Source organism: Apteryx mantelli, chromosome 7 (assembly GCF_036417845.1).
Source record: "Apteryx mantelli isolate bAptMan1 chromosome 7, bAptMan1.hap1, whole genome shotgun sequence".
Classification (NCBI taxonomy): Eukaryota; Metazoa; Chordata; class Aves; order Apterygiformes; family Apterygidae; genus Apteryx; species Apteryx mantelli.
The window spans coordinates 19535802-19555556 of NC_089984.1; the positions used below are offsets into that span (position 1 = coordinate 19535802).

The window sequence follows — 19755 nt, forward strand, 5'->3', positions numbered from 1 at the left end:
GCTATTTTCAAAAGCATCTCTGGAGGTAAAGCCATCTTGTTAGCATTCCACATCTGACAGGCATTGGAAAAAGGGTCTGTGTGCACTAAAAGTAAAATGAGAGAGTCTTAGAGAAAAAAGGATCACTGGAAAAGGAGGTCCCATCCCAGGACCTGTGGCAAGGACCTTCATTGAGTAGGCAAAGTACTGAAAGAGAGATTTTCTGTCTGTAAGCAAATGTGGAAAAATTGACCATAGCTCACCTATTTTCCTCCTTTGGTTTACAGACTGCATCTCTGCTGAGAATCAAATCTACTGTTTCCCGAGAGATTCAAAAATGCAACTGAACACTGAAAAGATACAATAATAAAGCCTGATTTTAGAGCATAATTCTTGCAAAATCCTCTTTATAAATAAGGCAGAATCATATTCTCCCTCTGTACTTCTGGTTTATTTTGGCATTTTCAAATGTATCTTTTTCAAAAAATAAGAAGAAATAAGGGGCCACACCCTGGCCCTGTTATGCTGGCACAAATGAGAACTGGACCTGAAGACTTAGCTAGAGATTGTGCTTGTTCATGTAGAGAAGTTGACATACCAGAGGTAGAAGTTGTATGATCGGTGCATGTTCCACATGAACAAAACATGGCAAAATAAATGGTTCTTCTAGACCATGCAACCTGAGGTGATCTCCAGACTCAAGCACAACTGCATGCCTTTCGCTTTCAAGGATTTTGGCTCAGGCCCCTCTCCAATCTAGAACATTTTAAAACCTCTTTGTCTGTATTCTACACATCTTTCAATCAGTAAACACTTCAAAATGGCATCTTCCAGAGTGATGCAAGAAATATAACACATTGTTCATACCAGATGCAGCTCCACTGACACAAGCTGTGTTGCACTTGCAGATCCTTTGGTTAAAAAAAAAAAGAAAAAAAAAAAGAAAAAAAAAAAGAGGGATACAGAAATTATAATGTGAAATAAATCAAATATAATTAAATAACCTGTTATTATAGCTGTCCACACCAGAGGGTGCTAAGATTAAAGAGAATTGACCATAGAGTTAACATTTGGGGCACTGGGAACAGATTTATGGCAAGCAGTAGTTGGAAATTTGATGGTTAATAGAGTAATATAAGACACAGGTTGACTTTTCATGAATGCTATCTCTGCTGTTTTTTTCTGAAATTCAGGCTCTTCACAGACAAAGAAGTATAACATCCAGAGCAGAAAAATGATGCTTGGTTTCTTGCATCAATATGCTTTCTCAGAAATTGAATTTAGCGCACATACTAACAGAAACAAATCAGATCAAACAAATAAGCAGACAAGGAATGTTCTCCTACACTCTGTCTTTTTTTTCCAGAAGTCTTTTAATCAGTCTCAAGACACATTTATATCTCAGGCCCTGAGTAGGAAAGAGAGGAGGAAAAATCAGAAATACTTCTGCCAGTGCAACTGGCTGTTACTACAATGTAAATGAGGTATCTGACTGATAGCACAGCTTCTATTGTGTTTCAGTGAAAACACATCCTTGCATTTAGAGCTGTGTAATGACATTATTACACTAAGCTTGTTATTTGAAAACAGACAAACTGCTCCAAAAATATCCTGCTACCAGAAACATGTTTGGCTTCATCTGTTCAGAGATGACTGAACATGTCATTAATCCCACCTCCCGGTACTTACCTACAGGTTTTCAGACTGTTAAGTTTGCTTGTGGGGCAGGGCAAGGCAGAAAGAAGGGAAAAGGCAAAAGGTGGAAAACCAGCAACTCTGATGTATGTGCCAGAGGGCCTGGAAAGTTCACAAGTTTGGAAGGGATTGCAAAGTCTTTGGCTAGTGATTCAAGCTGAATTCAGACCAGAAACAAGCGAAAATTTTTACCCTTTTACAAAATGCAAAGTGTACTTTGTCAGTAGTTCTCAATCTTTCCCACACAAAGCAAGACCTTCTTCAATTCTCTTTTCCTTCACTCACCTCTCCGTAAGCCAGACTTCTCTTCCATTTAGCCCAAGAATAGTTTGAAGTTCTCGCTTTGCAACATCTTGGAAGCTGTCATCTTCAGGATCAGCTCTCTGATGGATGAGACCTGAAAAGAAATCAGACCAAGGTCAGAGGAGGGAGTGCTTTGTAACTGGAGTCACAGAGACAAACTTATCTAATTTTTAGATGGAGCTGGAGAAGTTCACCTGTGACAGCAGAGGCCTGGACACAGTGTCCATTCCAGATCCACATTCCTGTGTGAAATAACTAGACTGCTTGTTAACTTTAACAGTGAAAGCTTAAGATGTAGGTAAAAGCGGAGGCCAAACCACCTTCCCCCTAATTGACATGGGTCCCTCCAGGTCAGGACTCAGCCACATAAGTCCGGCAGAGCAAGGTAAACTTTTACAGCTGTCATCCATGTTGTGCTTGTTGGGAGGATAAGAAACTTCACACTCTGGAGCTGTCACATCTGGGACTTTTCACCAACACTGAGTTCAATGCAAGAATCAAACAAACAAGCGATAAAAGTAGTTTGTTTTATTAAAAAAAAAAAAAAGATCCTCTTTGCAGGAATTAGAAATCCAGAGTGGTTTTCTGCTTGCTAGCTTTGACACCAGGGGAATTCCTGATTTACACCAGAATGAGCAGAAATTGGACTTGGAGAGAGAACAGATGGTTTGACAGCTCTGCTTAATAGCACAGGCCACTGACACTGGAGAAAGGTAGGAGGGAGAGAGGAAGGCTGAGAGACTTTGTCTCACAGAAGTCAGTCCATGTACACCATGGCTGGCAACTTGCTGGGAATGCAGGCTTAGACCCTAAGAGCAACTGGGGTGTCTCCCCACAGAAATCTGTTTATTCCAGTGGAAGTTAGGAGGCTAAATCATTAGGCTTGTCAGGTCTTTGGAGGATCTGGGCTTTATCTCATTGGCAGAATCTAACACCTTTGTGCTTGATGTCCCAGGTTCAAATCTTGCAACATGAGGGGAGAATGGTAATGGAGGAAAAGTCAAAAAGAAAAGCACCATAATGCTTGAGTAAAACATAAGGGTAACAAGTCCTCAAGGGAGATTTCTGTTTTGACTGGCATCATAACACAATACTCTGCCAGTAGTCAATAATACGTTCTTTTTTTCTTCTTTTCCCCTCCAAGTTACCACTCTTCAGTGAGTACTCACACTTACTGAAAGTAAAAACAAGTAATAAATAAAATGCGTTGGAACTTGTTTTACATCTCTCTTTTCCTCCTCTCTATGCAACTCCCTCACTCTTACAATTTGGAGGAATAGAGAATTGTTTTTCTATGCAAACAATGAAAAGGATATGCATGGGACATCAATTCTATAGGAGAGAAAAAAAGAGAGGAAGAAAGCCATTCAAGGAAATGCACCACATTCTTCCACCCTCTATCCTAACAAATCCAATTAAAGTTTCCAAGACACACATACATCCTGTCAATCATTCCAGATCCTATCCACCCTATCAATATTTCAGCAGCATTTCTCTCTCTTACTTTTCAGGACTACACACACTCCACACAGCATGCATGCATTGTTCTTCATGCTCCTTCCTTGCCCCTTTTAATCAGTCACAACAAGACACATTCATTTCTTTCATGCACCATATGCCACACCAAGCCAGCTGGTTAGCTGCCACAGCAGAGCTTCCCTGTGCTCCCTCCCTTGCTGTTTTTTCCTTTTTTTTTTTTTTTCAAATGGGAAAAGTAGGTTGCAAAACATGGCTGTGAACATACAGAAGGACACCAACATAGAGGAATTTTGTTCATGCTTATAAAACATATATATTAATTGCTAAGCACTGCTTTCCTATTCTGGTGGCCTCAAAAACTGCTCAGTTCTAAAGAGCATGGCAAAAATGGACTGAAAGCTTTAGAAAATTTCTGGTAATATGTTAGATCTAGAAGTCCCCAAGAGACCCTGTGTACTGGATGTGGGCATTCTCAAAGCTTGTCCTACACACAGTACCATTCTCTTACTATTTCATCTGAAAATAAGTTCAATAATTTGGACTTCTGTTCCCATGCAGCTTGCAGGGTCTTTCTCCTTAGCAGAAAAACATGACTTGTGATAGCTTTTTAACTTTGTGTATCTTGTGCAAGACTTAAAGTGCTCTCAGGGCTGCCCTTGAGTCATGGACATACACAGAAAATCATTTTCAAAGAGGAAGCTTATTTTGGGAGCATTGGAGAGATTACAGTCATATCTTGTGCCAGTATAATAATAGGGCTGTCAGCTTTCTCCTCAAATTCTCTCTTGATGTCACCAAGGGAAACGTACAGACGCCTAATCTGGTGGAGGATTTGACTGACTGTTGGGGGCTGCCTGTACTGACATGACAGGCAGTGACCTAAAGTGGCTTCAAAAGAATGACCAGGTTTTCAAGTAGGCAGTAGCTATTCTAGTTGACCAATGTTTCTATATGGATTTTAACCTCCTCCAGTGTTCCCATGTCCTGAGTCACTGCAGTGCTGAGCAGATTCCCAGCTTGAAGGCGCTGCTGTGAGTCCCTGTTCCTTCCATATGATGCTGTTTTGCTTGTCTTCTGAAAGGCCTGAAGAGCTGACATTCCAGCCTAATATCCATACAGGGTGACTGGAATGCCAGAGTGAAACAGCAAGAAAAATACATGTCAGTGACTACTGCGAATGCTGGCACTGCCACTAGGCGATAGAGACCAGTTGTGGAACTTATATCCAGTTCTGAATGACTAGATATGACTAGATTCTAGCGATCAGTCTGTATTCTCCCTCAAATCCAAACAGAAACTAAAAAAGGCGGAATCTTTTCTTTCTTTTGCAAAAAAGTTTATCTTTCTGGAATTCACAGCCTCTAACCTGCTGAGTTCTAATTTATGGGTATAAGAGTGCTCTTCAGACTTCAAAGTCTCCTCTTCTCTCCTCAAATGCACTCCTAACAAGTGTCTGAAGGTGTCTCTGCCCTAATCCACTACATGAAGTTTCAAGCTCTCTCCACACAAAATATGAATTTTGAGATTACAAAACTCCTCATGCTATTAGTAAAGAATTGAGAGATAAAGATGCATAGTTTAAATGTGCCTTGTAGCCGGAATTAATTTAAAAATCAGTTTCACCTTCAGTTGCATTAAATTATCAGGGAATGATGAGCTTCCAGTAGCAAGACAGAAATCATAATTCCAGCATGGTGAGAACTGACGGGTGAGCTCTATTGGAGGATTTTGTTCTGACTGCTCATGCTGAGACCTACAGGGCTCTGCATATCTCATGTGTTCCACACAGCCCTCTGGAGTTCAGGGAAAAACCTGGCTGACCATGCCTGGAAAGTGTAGGGAAGGCCAACTACATACACAGCTTCTTCAGGCAACTGAGACTCCATTTGAGCTTATTTGAGAGTGAGCTTAGATTAAAAGGGACTGAACAAGGTTTGTTATTCAGATAGTCCTCTACCTCTTTTTAGCATTCTCTCTGTGGACTCACATTTTAGAAAGGCCCAACCTCTTATCTAAAAAGGGGTTTCTCCAGTTTTAGAAGCTTGCTTTGAAGCAATGCTTACAAAAAAACATGAGGGGAGCTCTGTAAGTTTGGATGCACAAGAAACCTCACCCTGCAAAGTTCTGGTTTTAATATGGACCTGAAGGCTTTGAAGACCAACATCCCTGGATATGCTATCCAGAAACTCTTCCCTCCCCAAACCTCTCAGTATTTTTCACTTCCTTATCTCTTTGAGGAACTTTCCTGCACAAGGCAGAAATCCAGACTTTGAGGGGACAAAGGAAGAGAAGAGGGAAAAAAGGAAAGCAGGCAAGCATTGCTTCATTGAGCAATAATCTGTCCTGGAAATACTTAGTATTTACTCTTGTTTGTAACAAGGTTAGCTGCCAAACAAATACAAACATTGCTTTCTGTGAATAGCCCAGCTAGGAAGAGAGGGAACCAAAGAGAAAGGGAACTTCTGCATGAGTCACAACTAGAATTGGCCATGGAGCCAATATTGGCTGCAATGTGATCCATTTCCTGTATTTGTTGAGTAAGGGATAGTTTCCTCATAAATCGGAAAATGACTTTATGACCGAAATCACAGCTGTGCAGGCATGCAACTTGAGTGCCTGCTCACTTATTCCTGGTAACATGAATCCAGCTGACTTGGGGATTGCCTGGAGGCCTTCATGGCACCAGCAAGCAGAGCATCAAATGACTACAGGTCAGCCTTTTTGGAGAAAAAGGTCTGACTTGGAATAATGCTGTGAGTCACTCTGTGGATGTGTTTATGTACAATGTTGTGGGTAACAAGTGCAAAATGGTGCTGAAGAACATTCAAGAATGTAACTGGCAAGGAGCTGATACTTGATTTTAATAAGGAAATTACAGTATTTCTCTGCCATGCTTTCCGTAAGGGGTCGCTTGATGCAATGTTTGGAATTTCTTTAGGAGTACTGCATCTTACACGCTATTCTTGTTAGGAACACAATGGGCAAAGCTCCCAGGGTCTGCTAAATTAGAATAGCTACCACATGTTTATCTGTGTATTTATCTGATGGTAGAAACCATATGCACACACAGAGCAATCCTGACCTTCATTTATAACCAGGTCACCTGCTCTCTATTGCACTAGTGACGTTAAGGGGTAAAATCACAGATGAAAGGAGGAAAGCTCCCTCTGTTTTCCTGGAAGGGAACATGAGCACTGAAGCACTCAGCACGACAAACCTGGCCTTGTAGGAATCTTATGTTACAGTATTTCTTACAGCGTCCACTCATGGTGTCTGCAGAGAGCTAGGCATCAAAAATGCATGCTTAAAACCAGCACATTGAACAGGGAGTGAACAGAGCTTGCCAATAGGAAGTTCAGAGTAGAATATGACCTCTAACTTACCATTTGTCTTTGCAACTTAGAAAGATCTTCCCAGACCTTGACTTTATTAGCTTCCACTTAAAATTCATAGCCTTGAGTGTGGAGCTTGGACTTACAATCCCATTTTTCAGAAATGAAGGAGGAGTGCAGTCTTTTCCAACACAGTTTCAGAAGAGGATGTACTCCTTGTTAATCCAGCAGCCTAGATTTTAGTCCTACCTTAAAGTGGTCTTCCGAGAAAGTCTTTTGGTTTCAGCCCTGTGAATAGGCAAGTGAACAGACTGTGAATCTGGGCAGCTTAGACTCAAGCAAGACCCTGAACTGCTCAGCTTTCCCAATGCCATGCAGCTCTTTTGGTGCTTTCAGTGCCTCTGGCAACATTAGCGTTAATAGATTTTATCTGCCTTCAGGGCTGGGTGACAGCCAAATTTTGGAGGATCTGAACAGTTTATCACTTAGATCAACTTGTAGAACTGCCTTGTCCTTTCATTGCATCTTCTCCAAGGAGCTTCAGAAACTACCACCCTTTCCATATCTCTATTACTTCTTTGTTCAGTCATCTTGAAACTGGTCTACTACACTGTAAGTACCATTTTCAAGCTTTGACCTCAACCAACATCACTACCACATACGTACTTCATGTGCTCCTAGGTAGAAAGAGGAAAAGGATCTTCTCAGGAGATTTATTGTGATTGTTTTGCCTGCTCCCTGTCACACCACTCACTACCTACAACTTCCATCCTCACTCATGCAATTTATAGCAGTCAGAATATAAGCAACACCTGCATGTCTTATAGCTGCAGCCAGCTTTCCCTTACCACTAATGGACTTGGAATGAATGGGGCAATGTATTCCTCCCCAATTATTTAATCAAATTGAAACTGATTTCTGAAACAGCACCTGGACAAGCTGCAACTTGCTGAATGAACAACAACCCCCTGATGAACGAACCGTTCTCTCCCTTCCTTCCGTTTTCTGCTGCTGTTGTTGCAAATTAAGTGCAGTTAGCAGGGTGTGCTTCCTGGTAAATCATGATGGCTGCTTCATAAGATTTTGTTTTTGTAAGTCATTTATCCCTGAACAGCAAACTGTTCCAAATTTGCGGGTGTGAACTGAGATGGATGGATAATAGAGACACCGTGCAAGTGGACAACAGATGTGGGGAAGGACCTTGATGTGGCTCTGAAACTCAGCATTTGAGAAATGTGAATACACATTCCCTTGTGCTACAAGGGCTGCTCTTGCCATTGCTCTGTTTCACTGCTGTCAGCCTCAGAAGCAGCTGGTTCATTTTTAGAAGTGAATCAAAACAGTAACATTTGGATCCAAAGGTTCTCAGTGTTAGAGGGTTTGGACACATTGGGTCTGTTAGAAAAACAGAGGCTTGATAAGAATTTTAAGGTTGCTTAGGTCAGCAGGCTAGGCCTCAGAGCCAGATTTTCAAGGCATTCCAACACGAGGTGTTGCAGATGGGTTTTCACAAGCTGGAGCTTTTAAGGATCTAGGATTCATATGTGCAAAAGATAATAATTTTAGACTTGAACCTAACTCTGTATTTTCCCTGCAGGAGTATGTGAGGACATGGAGTGGGATTGGAAGAGTTCATTCAAAAGATGGCAGCCAGATGCAGTCTGTGTCTGACCTTTCCATTAGGTAGATATTCGGATCAAACGTGCAGCTTCAGAGCTGTCTCTGGCTGGTTCCCTTTCTATAGGTGAACTGATTTTTCAGGAAGGTTTTCTGGAAAAGATTATTTTGAATCCACGTGTGTTGCTACTAACATGCAAAGATGAAAGACACCTAGAGAAAAGTAGACCTCTAAATGAGGGACATATAGCCATCAACCAAGAGACCGAGATGCCTAGGTACCAGTCTCTAGCACAATGTTTTCTCAATTTAATGCTTTCTTTTCCATAACACCTCTCCCCCACCCCCAAAACTGAATTATTTGAAAATCCCTAGGCTGGGATTCTGTGTCAGGGATGATATCTGCGCTGTGAACATCTACATGTGGGGATAAAAACCTGTATCTTTATAGAGATATAACATTGTTTCCAAAAATGCACACACAGTTTTCCTGTGATGGAAGATCGTAAGGTCAGAGCCAATAGAGGAATCCACACAAAGTAGGAAGCAGAATAATATATTAGACTTACCAAACGACTTGGTGCAACAATAAGGAAGACAACAGCACTGAAATCCAGTTTCTGTGCTAAATTCAGTACAGGTGCTCAAGGTGTTTTGTCCAACATTTTCATGGAAACCTATTGAACAGACAGCATCAGTGTTCTTCCAGGAGAAAGACAAACAAAAAGCCCACCTGCCTGGGGAAATCTTCTCCTATTAACTCCTCCCCAAAATGTACACTGATGAGGACAAGACTGAAGGGGCGTCTACTGAGGACTGTGCTAGAAAACCTCCTAAGGACCTCTGGAGGGCCCCTTGCAAATGGCTATGTATTGCCCTTATTGGAAGGAAGGAGAACCAGTAGGTTTGATGTCATTCACTCCCCCTGCAGAACAAGATCTCACAGACAAAGTTTTGAAAACTGACAGACTAATGGCCCTAGAACCATTCATGTCTCACAATTAGGTGCAGCTTCGATGCCAGCAGGAGCTGGGGACTGAATCAGCAATGGGACAGCTGAGAGATGCCATATGGCCTCTGCAGCCACATGACCTGGGTGTGAACTGCACTTGGTGCTATAAATGGGTGCTCAGCTCCCGTAAATCCATTCCATGAGTGGTTTCTCCCTTAGTTAGGGAAGGAATTTCTGTGGCTGCCCAGTCCTGCTGGGCAGGCACAAGCACTTTGGAAGAAGCAGGAAGAAAATAAGTTCAATTGTTTGCTTGTGCAAACAGCCTGTCTAGCCTGTGTCTAGACAATCAACAGATCCTATCTAGATTGATGAGTGTGGGTTTCTGTTCTTAACCCTAAAGAATCTACATTCTTGCCTCTAAAATTAAAAAAAAAAAAAAATTCATGCTAATGAGACAAAATCTTGGGATCTATCTGTATATGACATTTCAGATGACCCCACCTCCATAACCTCTAGATAGCAGGCCAGCTTAGTAGTAGTCACCCACTGAACAGTTACGCAAAGTCAGTCAAGGCCATAAGCTGCTTGGGTTTATCACAGCGGAAAAGGTTTTAAGCTCTCCAGAACTAAAACAGACCAAGTCTCAGTTTCTGAAACAGTATCATGTTCCCAGTCTGTAACAATAACAATTTTTACTGCTGGGTGAATCAGCCTTTCGGATATGTAATTTAGGATAACTGCAGCAAGAAAAGGCAAGCTGTGTGTGAAAAAGAATAAAGCTTAGATCTGAAACAAAAGGCGTCCCGCAAAACACAGGGACAGCTGAAATATGCATTGGACTCCTACGGAGAGGCAGAGCAATCCTTTGATTAGGACAAAGGAGCAGGACTCAGAGGAGCCATGTTCTAATTCTAGCTTTACTACATATTTCCTATAGGACACTGAATAAATGACCTCCTTTCTGTCTGCCTTTATTTCCCTGGTGGTGTCACAGGATGACTGAGACTAGACCACTTGGGAAGACATATTAAGATCCTGAAATGATAGACAATATATGAAGAGCAAGATATTACTGTTTCAACAGTGTTAGATGAGTCCAACTGTGGAAGTTTCTCACACACACAAATACACACTGTTTCTTTTTATAAGCAAGAAATATTTTAAACCTGATTTGTCATAGATCAACAGTGTTAATTAGACTTACTAATAGCATTGACACTTTTGCCCAAGTTAAAATATGCTGGAGTTTGGCCCTGTCTCTTGGACACAGCAAACAGGTCACAGTGCTCACTCACATATATGCCTCTGTGAGTTGCTAGTTCAGTTCACGCTTCATGCACTATACACTATCAGAAAGGCTGTTTCAGCTGCTGAAGTCACAAATTAGAAATGAAGTTTTAAATTTCAGATATATATTCTGACTTTTATGGCTTTACATGAGACTCAGATATTAATACTGGGTTTACAATTTCCATCTTTTAATTTAAATATGAATCCTTTTACACAGCCTGGCCCGAGTGAAATCTCTCTTAATGGTGTTTTTTGACTTGCATGAAGAAATGCTGGTTTTCCATTTCGGAATCATAGCTGCACATTTCTGTAGGTAAGTGAAGGTTGTGCCCTCTGACCAACAACAAAAACCATGTTTAATAATAACATTTTAGTCGATTAAAAACATTGTTCAACAGTTCCTAGCAAAGAGCTGTGGGGCAGGGGGAAAGGAACAGTATCCAAATTCCAGCTAAGCCCTGCCATACCATAACACACAATTTTGTCATTGATCCTGACAGCTCTACTGGGCATATTTCTGAGTTGCTGATGAAATCACTATGTGAGAAAATCATAATTTCACACTGAAGTACCACAGTCTAGTGGGATACTCCAAAACACAGCATGCCAAAGACTCCCATCACAGTTTCTAAATATTTAGATCATGGATGTTAAAAGATGATGGACCCTCAGAATTTTCTTAATTTGGAAGGAAAAAGCTCCAATCTGGTTGCAAATTTTGTTTAAAAAAATTACTGTTGTTGCTTCTCTGCCAAGAACAAGCAGAATGCCTCAAAGCTTCTTTCTTTAAAAGTACTAACCCAAATCAGTGCTGAGGGCAGGTGTATTTTGCATTACTTGTTTGTTCTCTTAAGAACACATACCTACATATCCATCCTATGACAGAGGCAGACACAACCAGCATTTAGGCAGTGTTCTTTTCCAAAACTCATTGCACACATACACAATGCTCAGTTCCCAGGATGTGACTATATCCTTATAGTAGCTTCCAGTGAAACACCGAACAACCTCTTTGCTATCTCTGCTAGGACTTCTACTTAATGTGGAGTAACATAACATATGTTTATTTAAAGATGAAAAACTAACACATTCAGAAAAACAATTTTCAGACTACAGAAAAAAGCACCATGCGATAACACCTGCCACAAACATAACTGTCTATTGCAAAGGTACCATCATTGTGACATAAGGGTAATAACGGTACGCCTGCCCTATTAATTTGAAGAGAAGGGATTCCAAATGCTAGCAGCAGGAAAACAACCTCTTTGAGACATGATCTTTAAAGTCCAATTAACCACACTAAATTCTAAAATTCCTTCTAAAACATCAAAACCTACAAGTTAATATAACATAATATAAAAACAGTGTTAAGCACACACAAAAAAGGAAATAAATCAGGAAAGAGAAAAAGTCAAGATTTCTACAGCAATATTGACTCTTCCCTGTGACATGTCCTATATATTTAAGATATGAACAAAATAAGGCAAATGTTTTTAGTCAGACAACCAAGAATAGAAATCCCATCTGACTGAACTTTTGTGGCAGAAAGAATCATAACTTCATCATTCTCCAAATTAAAAAAAAAAAGATAAATTTCTCATCCTTAATATTGCTTTACAGTTCTGCATTCACTTCTGTATAAGGGTGTTGCCAGAAAGCAGTGAAAGGGTAAGTTGTTTTGAACATTGTGTTTGTTACATAGTCAGATATTAGCTATTCATCGCAGCATGAATTATGTCACCTAGTTTGTGACCTAAACATGTGTTGTTGCTAAGCAATACCCAGTCACAAGGTCTCCTGTAATCCATTTGGTATTTCACTAGAGATGTGCCATGGACAGTTTGCTAATATAATATCTATTCTCCCACACTGGGCAATAAAACTCTTATTTGCCAGTATGGATGGTGACTTCAGGTCTTCTAAAATAAATTATTAGAATTCTTTCTCAATAAAAAGAAAAGAGTTTGTACAAAAAAAGAATTCAGCTCCTCTGTCTGCAATAGATCTTAATATCATCTTCTCCCTGACAGAAGTCCACCTAGTATGGATGGCATGCACATGGGCCCTTTGTTATATGTGACAGTTGATCTTCCTTCTTGCAAAGAGAGGCTTGAAAAGGTAATCAGATTGCTAGGGCTGAGCAGACCAGGCAGAGAGTCTCCTTGCATATGTATAAATACACAGATTCTGGGCTTAAAGGAATCAGTTCTGTTTGACATATACCTCAGCCAAAAGCCTGTGCTCTGATGCAGAATGGAGTGAACATCACAAACAGAAATGGGTCATGTCAGAGCAACATGACAAAAAATATGGTTTCCTGAGCCACTCAAGAATACCTGGATCATCTCTGCAAGCTCGCAGGTTGACAGGATACTTGAGTCAGAAAAAAATGCAGGAAAAGATCTGTTAAAACACCAGGTCTTGATGGGTTTTATCAAAGAACTTGATCCATTTTCCTCTTTGTTCCTCCTCTCAGGAATGCTTGGAACATGTACTGTCCACAGTCCATTCCTGTAACACGCAAGAATAGGCGAATGGCTGCGCTGAGTCAGACCAAAGCCTGACTTAGCTCATTATGTAGTTTTCTGACAACAGACAATAGTATATGCCTAGGGAAGAGTATAATCACAAGACAAGCATGGGCACATGCAAACACAGAGATGCACATATATATAAATTAAATCATGGTATATTCTCTCAGCCTCTAGCACACTGAGTTTCAAAGGATTTCCTAAGTCAGAGGAGTACTTTGTCTAGTACCCCTTTGCAGATTGTTCTTGTACGAATTTCTCTAGTGGCCATTTAACGGCAAGCAATGATGAGGAATCCACAATATTCTGCAGCAGGGAGTTCAGATACATCCATGAGACGGGAGGAGGAAAGCAGGGCAAGCTGTTGCCCTAAACAGCATTGCAAAATCATCAAAACCTATCGTGTTTCTATCACTATCTGACTGCTTAAATTTGAAGAGCTAATTCTTGAAGGGAGTTCAAATCTCTGTTCCTCATTAACAAACAGTGGAAACTCCCTGCCAACCTTTCTAGCATGAGAAAAATCCCTTCGGCAACTGGGAAAGATCTGGCAACCTCGAAAAACAAAGATGATTTCATTTACAACCATCATGACAAAAGCTGACAATAAGTCCAGGTGACTTGGAGGTAGCACTGACAAAAGGTTGCAATCAAGTATTCTTGGGGCACCTCAAAGAGGTGGTGGACAAGGGGAGGTCTGAATAGTGCAAAGGGGCATGAGGGAGAGAAAGGAGTGGTAGAGCATGAAAGCTTGTGGAAAGCAGATGTAGCATTAGCTGGAATGTCAATGATGCTGCTGACGCACAGGCACCATCAGAGGACTGTGCCAAAGCAGAACAAGCTCCTCTTTCAAAGGCATGTAGCTCATCTAGCACAAATATTAAAAATCAAGAACATAAACTATGTTGAAGCTAAGATTTTTTTCCCCATACTAATTATCCTTAATTGTTGTTGCAATAGCAAAATTCAAATAGCAACCCTGGCTATTATCCATGCCCTACCTGTGCCCTGAGCAGTTCTCAGGAACTGAGGCTTTTATAACATGTAATTCAAAGGTGATGAAATGCCCCAATGATAAAATGACCCATGGTGTAGGGATGACATCAGTATTTGAAGTATCATCTGAAAATGCTTCTCTCCTTAAGGCCTGGTTCTGCAACTCTTATCTTGAATCACATGATCTACTCACATAAGAAGTGATCTTCCTTATGGACTTCCAAGGACTATTGACATAACTGTCACCCAGTGAGATTAAGCCCTGTGCAGAAACCTGAGCTAGCTGAATGCCACTTTCTAGGGCTTAGAAAGTTGCCTGCGATGCACGGTGAAAGCTCATGCTTTAAGAATCCCTCTTCCTGTTATTTCTATGGGTAGAGTGTCAAGTCCTGCCCACGAATACATAGCCTATCTGCAGTTTAAGTCAATGCAGCTGCGGATGATAGGATCTCTTCCTCTTTCTAATATGCATTCCAAAGAATTTGGTTTATCCACTGTAACGCATACAGAGGATCATCTTATTTCACACTTTACAAATCTTCTTGTCCAAACAAACTACTGTTGCAATACCTATATCAAACAGTAATACTTGGTCTTAGAATGCACACCAACAGCATTTATTTTCATTTTTGTAGGATGTAGTATGGTAAGAGCTGTGGATTTGATAAACACCTTCAAATCTATTACTGAATTGCTCCTCTGGATCTAACATGTGAAAACCAAGCATCAGTCAACATAAAATAAATGTGATACAGCATAGAGCAGAATAATGGTTCTAGCACATATGGTATTGCGAGAAATGATTTTCTGTGACAGCAAAATATGAAAATGAACAGAAGACAAATGATTTTCCTGAACTGCACTGTAAAGTTTGCCTTTCCTGTGAAGACTTACATAGAACAAACTGTCAAGATCACCTGGAATTACCTAATCTGATAGGCATTATATGTGACAGATAAAACATCTGTTTAAAGAAAATAAAGTGTACTTATCCATGGGCTTAGATACTGACCAAAACCAGATCAGATAGTGGGAAAGTTTCCCTAACAAATCTTGCAAAGAGTTCTCAAACAATTTATAGTAATCCAAAGACATGAATCTCATTCCATTTTCTGTTCTATTGACTAGCATGCCACAGTTAATTCAAATGTTCTAGTTGCATACTATATAGAGAGAGGATTGGTAGGAAGTCTTGAAACTAAAATCATTTGGAAGACAATTGGGTAAAACAGGAGTTATTTGGAATAAAGTCTGTCAAGAAAAAATTCCATTGCTTCTCTATCAGAAGAAAAGGTAATTTAAGTGTCATTGTCTTCAAATACAAGTTTTTATCAATGGCTTTTACAATTATCCTCTGCAAAACCAAACATTATTGATTTCAATACCCGACGGTTATAAACAGTAGGAAAATAGCAGGTGTAGGGATAGGAGAAAATGTGAATTTCAAGTGAGATGGTATGCTGCATCAATGAGATGCAGCTGAAACTTTTCCAATGGTCAGTAAAAACTTCCCAAACTAACTCAAACTCATGGATCTCCCCATAATGTATAGACTATATCTTGAATCTTCTTTGATGCAGAAGTCTAAATAGCCCCTTCTCTTTCAGAATTTGTTGTCTGAATCCCAAAAAATTAAGAGGCCGTGTCAAGTTTGGCAACAGAACAGCAGGAATTTGGAAATTGAGAATGCAGGCAGGAGATTTAGAATGAGAGGACAGAATGGCGCATGGGGAACATGTAGTGACTAGAAATGGTTAAGGGCTGAGATGGAGGATCACACTGGTGATGAGGGTGATGTGCTAGATGACAGGAAGCGGTCCAATCAGGGTGATGAAAGGAAAATGACTTTACCAAAGATACTTGGAATCAACTGGAAGGGAGAAGAAAGTCAATGAGAACAATGCTTATTATATAGGTTTGCAGGCACAGGGACTCTGTTATTCTAGCTGGATACAGCATATGCAGTACTAAGGCTGAAACATATGCTCCATAAGAGCCATGGCTTCACATGCCACTACAATAGCCACAAGTTGCCTGAACCCCCTCCAGCCGTACATCCAAGAATCTGGTGAGATAACCACAAACCACAGTTCTGTCAGTAACGATCTGTTCAATCGTTATATTTTGGGAGTCTGCATGATTGTAGTGACACTTGGATATCTGCTCCAGTTGCCTTGAAAATGAACTCTGAGTGATTTAACTAGAATCTGCCAACATGAATCTGGCAGCTCCCTTCTTCTTAAAACAACAAAACTAATAATGCCTTCCACTTCAGGACACATCTTGAAACTCTTACTCTTGGTGCGCTAGCACCTTCAACGGGACTATTGGTACAGCTTTGACAAAACTGTCCTCCAGTGTCTCCCTTAGGTAGTAGGCCTACTTTCATCTACAAGCACGGCTATAGCCTCATTGAAACACAGAATGAAACAGCTCTTTAACTGTAGATCCTTGGCATCTCATGAAATATACCCATTTCATTACACTGTGTTAGGGCATGAGGACTTTCAAAGGCTCCCCTTACCTCGCACCCTAACAGAACCTCAAACTATAGAACTGTCTGGGGACTCTGAACTACTTACACTTATTCCCAGAGATATTCCCAGATAAAGCTAGAAAAATGAGGCTAAAGCTACTTATAAGAGAGCAAATCTAAAAGTTGCACTGAATATCCACAAATTTCCTGGGGAAATGGCACTGTTTTTTTTCTTTATAGACCTGCACAAGTTTTATATGTCACCAATAATCAGTGGAAGACATTAATCTCTGGAGAAGGTTATTTAGAAGAAGAGATTAGTTTAGACGCTCTGAATTTCCCCTCTGGAAAAACTTCTCTCTCTCCATTGACTGTATAACAAGTCTGGAGAGATCAGGTAACTAAAGCAGAATCTCTTCTCATAAGACACTCTTTCAGGCATCAGAAAAATTATCATGACAATTTGCCTGAAGAGGGCAGTCTCAGGAGGAAGACCAGAAAGCGAACTGTAATTCTCAAATCATTTCCCTGAAACTCTTTAACAACAAAAGAAAGTAGACAAATGAGTTTATACATTGAACTTTTCTGTAAATAACATACAGAGAGAGGAGGGAACCTGGATTAAATTATTAGGAACAATGAAAATACTTTTTGGGTAAATCTGAAAGGAAAACGTATGTTCTGTTCCATTCAGGAGGATCTGCTTCTTGTCACATATGGCAAAAGTTTGCCAGGGTGCTTCTTTACTTTTGTAACAAAATAGCTTTGTGAATATCCTGGTCTCTGAAAGCAGACGTGAGGAGGAACTAGGAATCCTTCAGTTCAGAGCCTGACCCATCTGATCAAACCCATACCCTTCAGCAGGGGAAAAGAGTTGTCGCTGCGTTGTCTCAGGCCCTGTACATCAACCCTAATCTTCCTCCTGTTTCATCTTTCCCTGTATTTTTAGTCTGGACAGATCATTCTGTTGTACTTGAAGATTCACACACTCTCATGCAACTGTTTTATTTCACCCCTCGCTCAGCAAGCAGTGCAACAAAAGCCAGAAAAGAAGACTGAGGTCTGTGTACTGTCAGTGCTACATACTTCTGACTATTATTTCCGCTTGATGGCTTTGGTTTTATCCAAGGCTTATTCAGTTTGGGAATAATAGGAGATTTACATGCTCGCACACAGGTCAAATGACAGTCAGAATGCACATGTGTTGCAGTTTCTTCACCTGCAGATTATTCCTCGCGACTGTTATTTTAAAACTCCCCTAACTGGCAATGGCAGAAATTATGGTTTGAATCCTTCTGTTGCAGACGTGTACTGATGTCCTAGGTGGCATAGGGGGATATTGCTTAGCCCCTGGTTTTGGCTTTGATATTAAATTATAAATTGTTTCTAACAATATCAGATGAAGTTGTCTAAATAGATCACTCCAGCTCAAACTACTATAAAATCAAAAATTTCCAAGTAGCTATTTCTTAATCCAAAACTTTGTTATCATGCTATTTTAAGTTTTGGACAAACTCAAGCAAACAAACACCAACTATAAGGCCTCCCTCTCTGACCGCAGGAGCAACTACAGACTCTTTGCCATTATTCCTGGTATTCCTAAAGATTTCACTAAGCATGTGGAGATATTAAAAAGTAAATAAAGAGCTATGCTGACTTTTGGTCCATAAAGAAGCAAAAGAAAAATCTTGAATTTCACCACCCATCCTGTAAGAAAGCAGAAAAAGGAATGACAGTTTTGAAGCTTCCAAGCAGTTATTGAGACTGGCTGATATATAGCTGTGAATTATGAATGTAAAAGACAGTGTAGAAAATGCACCACCTTATTTATTTATTTATTTTAATGAGGATGTAGACATAGGCAGGCTAAAGAAGCTTACTGGCACCTAATTTAATTTTGAAGCATCTAGTTTCCAAGAACCATATACTTCTATCCACAGCAAAATGAAAGGATGCAGAAGATTCTCCATCACTTCAGGTCTTTGAAACTGATATCTCCTTAAAGATATTTAGAGCCATATATGATCAAGCCCAGTGCTGGCAACACCAATAAAACTCTATAATATGGGTTATGCTCAAATAAAAACTAAAAGAACAAGAATGGTCCCTTCTACCTTCTTAATGTATAGCAATGGAGGTATAGGGGGAAAGGAAAGAGAATTGCTGATAATCCCAAAATAGGATTCCTAAATCTTACCACAAGCAGCAGAATGACGGGCACTCCAGCTCCATCAGCTTCACATCAGCAGGGAGTTACCTCTCAGCTCACTTCAGGATCTAGCCACTTTGTGCCTCCTGAGCAAAGTACATTGGTCACAATATAAAGGTAGGTCTCACCTCTGGAAGCCTTCTCTCAGCTCTTGATCCCTTCTGAGATTTCCTAGGGATGTAGGAAGTATGCTGAGGGACAAGTCTTTGGAACAGGACCTTTTAAACATAAGCCTATTCAGCGACTGTACTAGATCTGATGGCTTTTTGGTTTGGTTGATTTTAAAAAAAGAGTTCCATCATAAATCTTCACCTCAGATTTGTTTCCTTTATAATATATCATACTGTGATATAACCAGCTTCTGCACTTGGCTCTTATTAGGGGATGCCATATGGTACAGCTGGAAGTGGGGACAGAGGATACCATTTAAGTAAATTAAACTTCTTTCATCTAGAATTAAGACATCCTCATTAATCTACATGCATTTAAGATCCTAAATTAACCTCTGAAGAGATTCCCATTCACTATTGCTTATCTTTTATATTTTTGAAACATTAAATCATTAAGCTGGACTTCTATTGTAATTTAAATAAGCTGTTTATTTATTTTTTTAATAAAATGATTTCACAGGCTATGGTATGGTGAATCTGATCATGAAGTGCATGTGGTTCTCAATACCTCACATTCTCAAGGAAAGCAGGGGCTCTTTTACACATTTTTTTACCTCTCACTGGGAGGTCTACACAATTGAACTAAACTTTGTCTTGCAATTCTAGTTATGGCACAAAATAAATCCTCATGTTATCAATAAAGGATTTTTAATTGGCAAGAGTGTATTATTTATTCATGGGAAGATAAGTGAGTCTTAGAATGCCTTCTTTCCCAGAAGGTTAGGG

At 40.1% G+C, this 19755-nt stretch overlaps 1 long non-coding RNA gene across 3 annotated transcripts; it reads right to left on the minus strand.

The window, feature by feature from the left end:
* Nucleotides 1-248: 248 nt before the first annotated feature.
* Nucleotides 249-18871, minus strand: LOC136992458 (uncharacterized). Of its 3 annotated transcripts, none has more exons than XR_010884711.1 (6): nucleotides 18848-18871; nucleotides 8975-9082; nucleotides 6840-7076; nucleotides 1960-2071; nucleotides 847-890; nucleotides 249-329 (listed from the first exon to the last, which is right to left on the minus strand). It is a non-coding gene; the product is annotated as an uncharacterized lncRNA (long non-coding RNA). The 3 variants fall into 3 exon arrangements; XR_010884712.1 differs by lacking the exon at nucleotides 249-329 and adding an exon at nucleotides 706-735; XR_010884713.1 differs by lacking the exon at nucleotides 847-890.
* Between the last annotated feature and the right edge of the window lie 884 nt (nucleotides 18872-19755).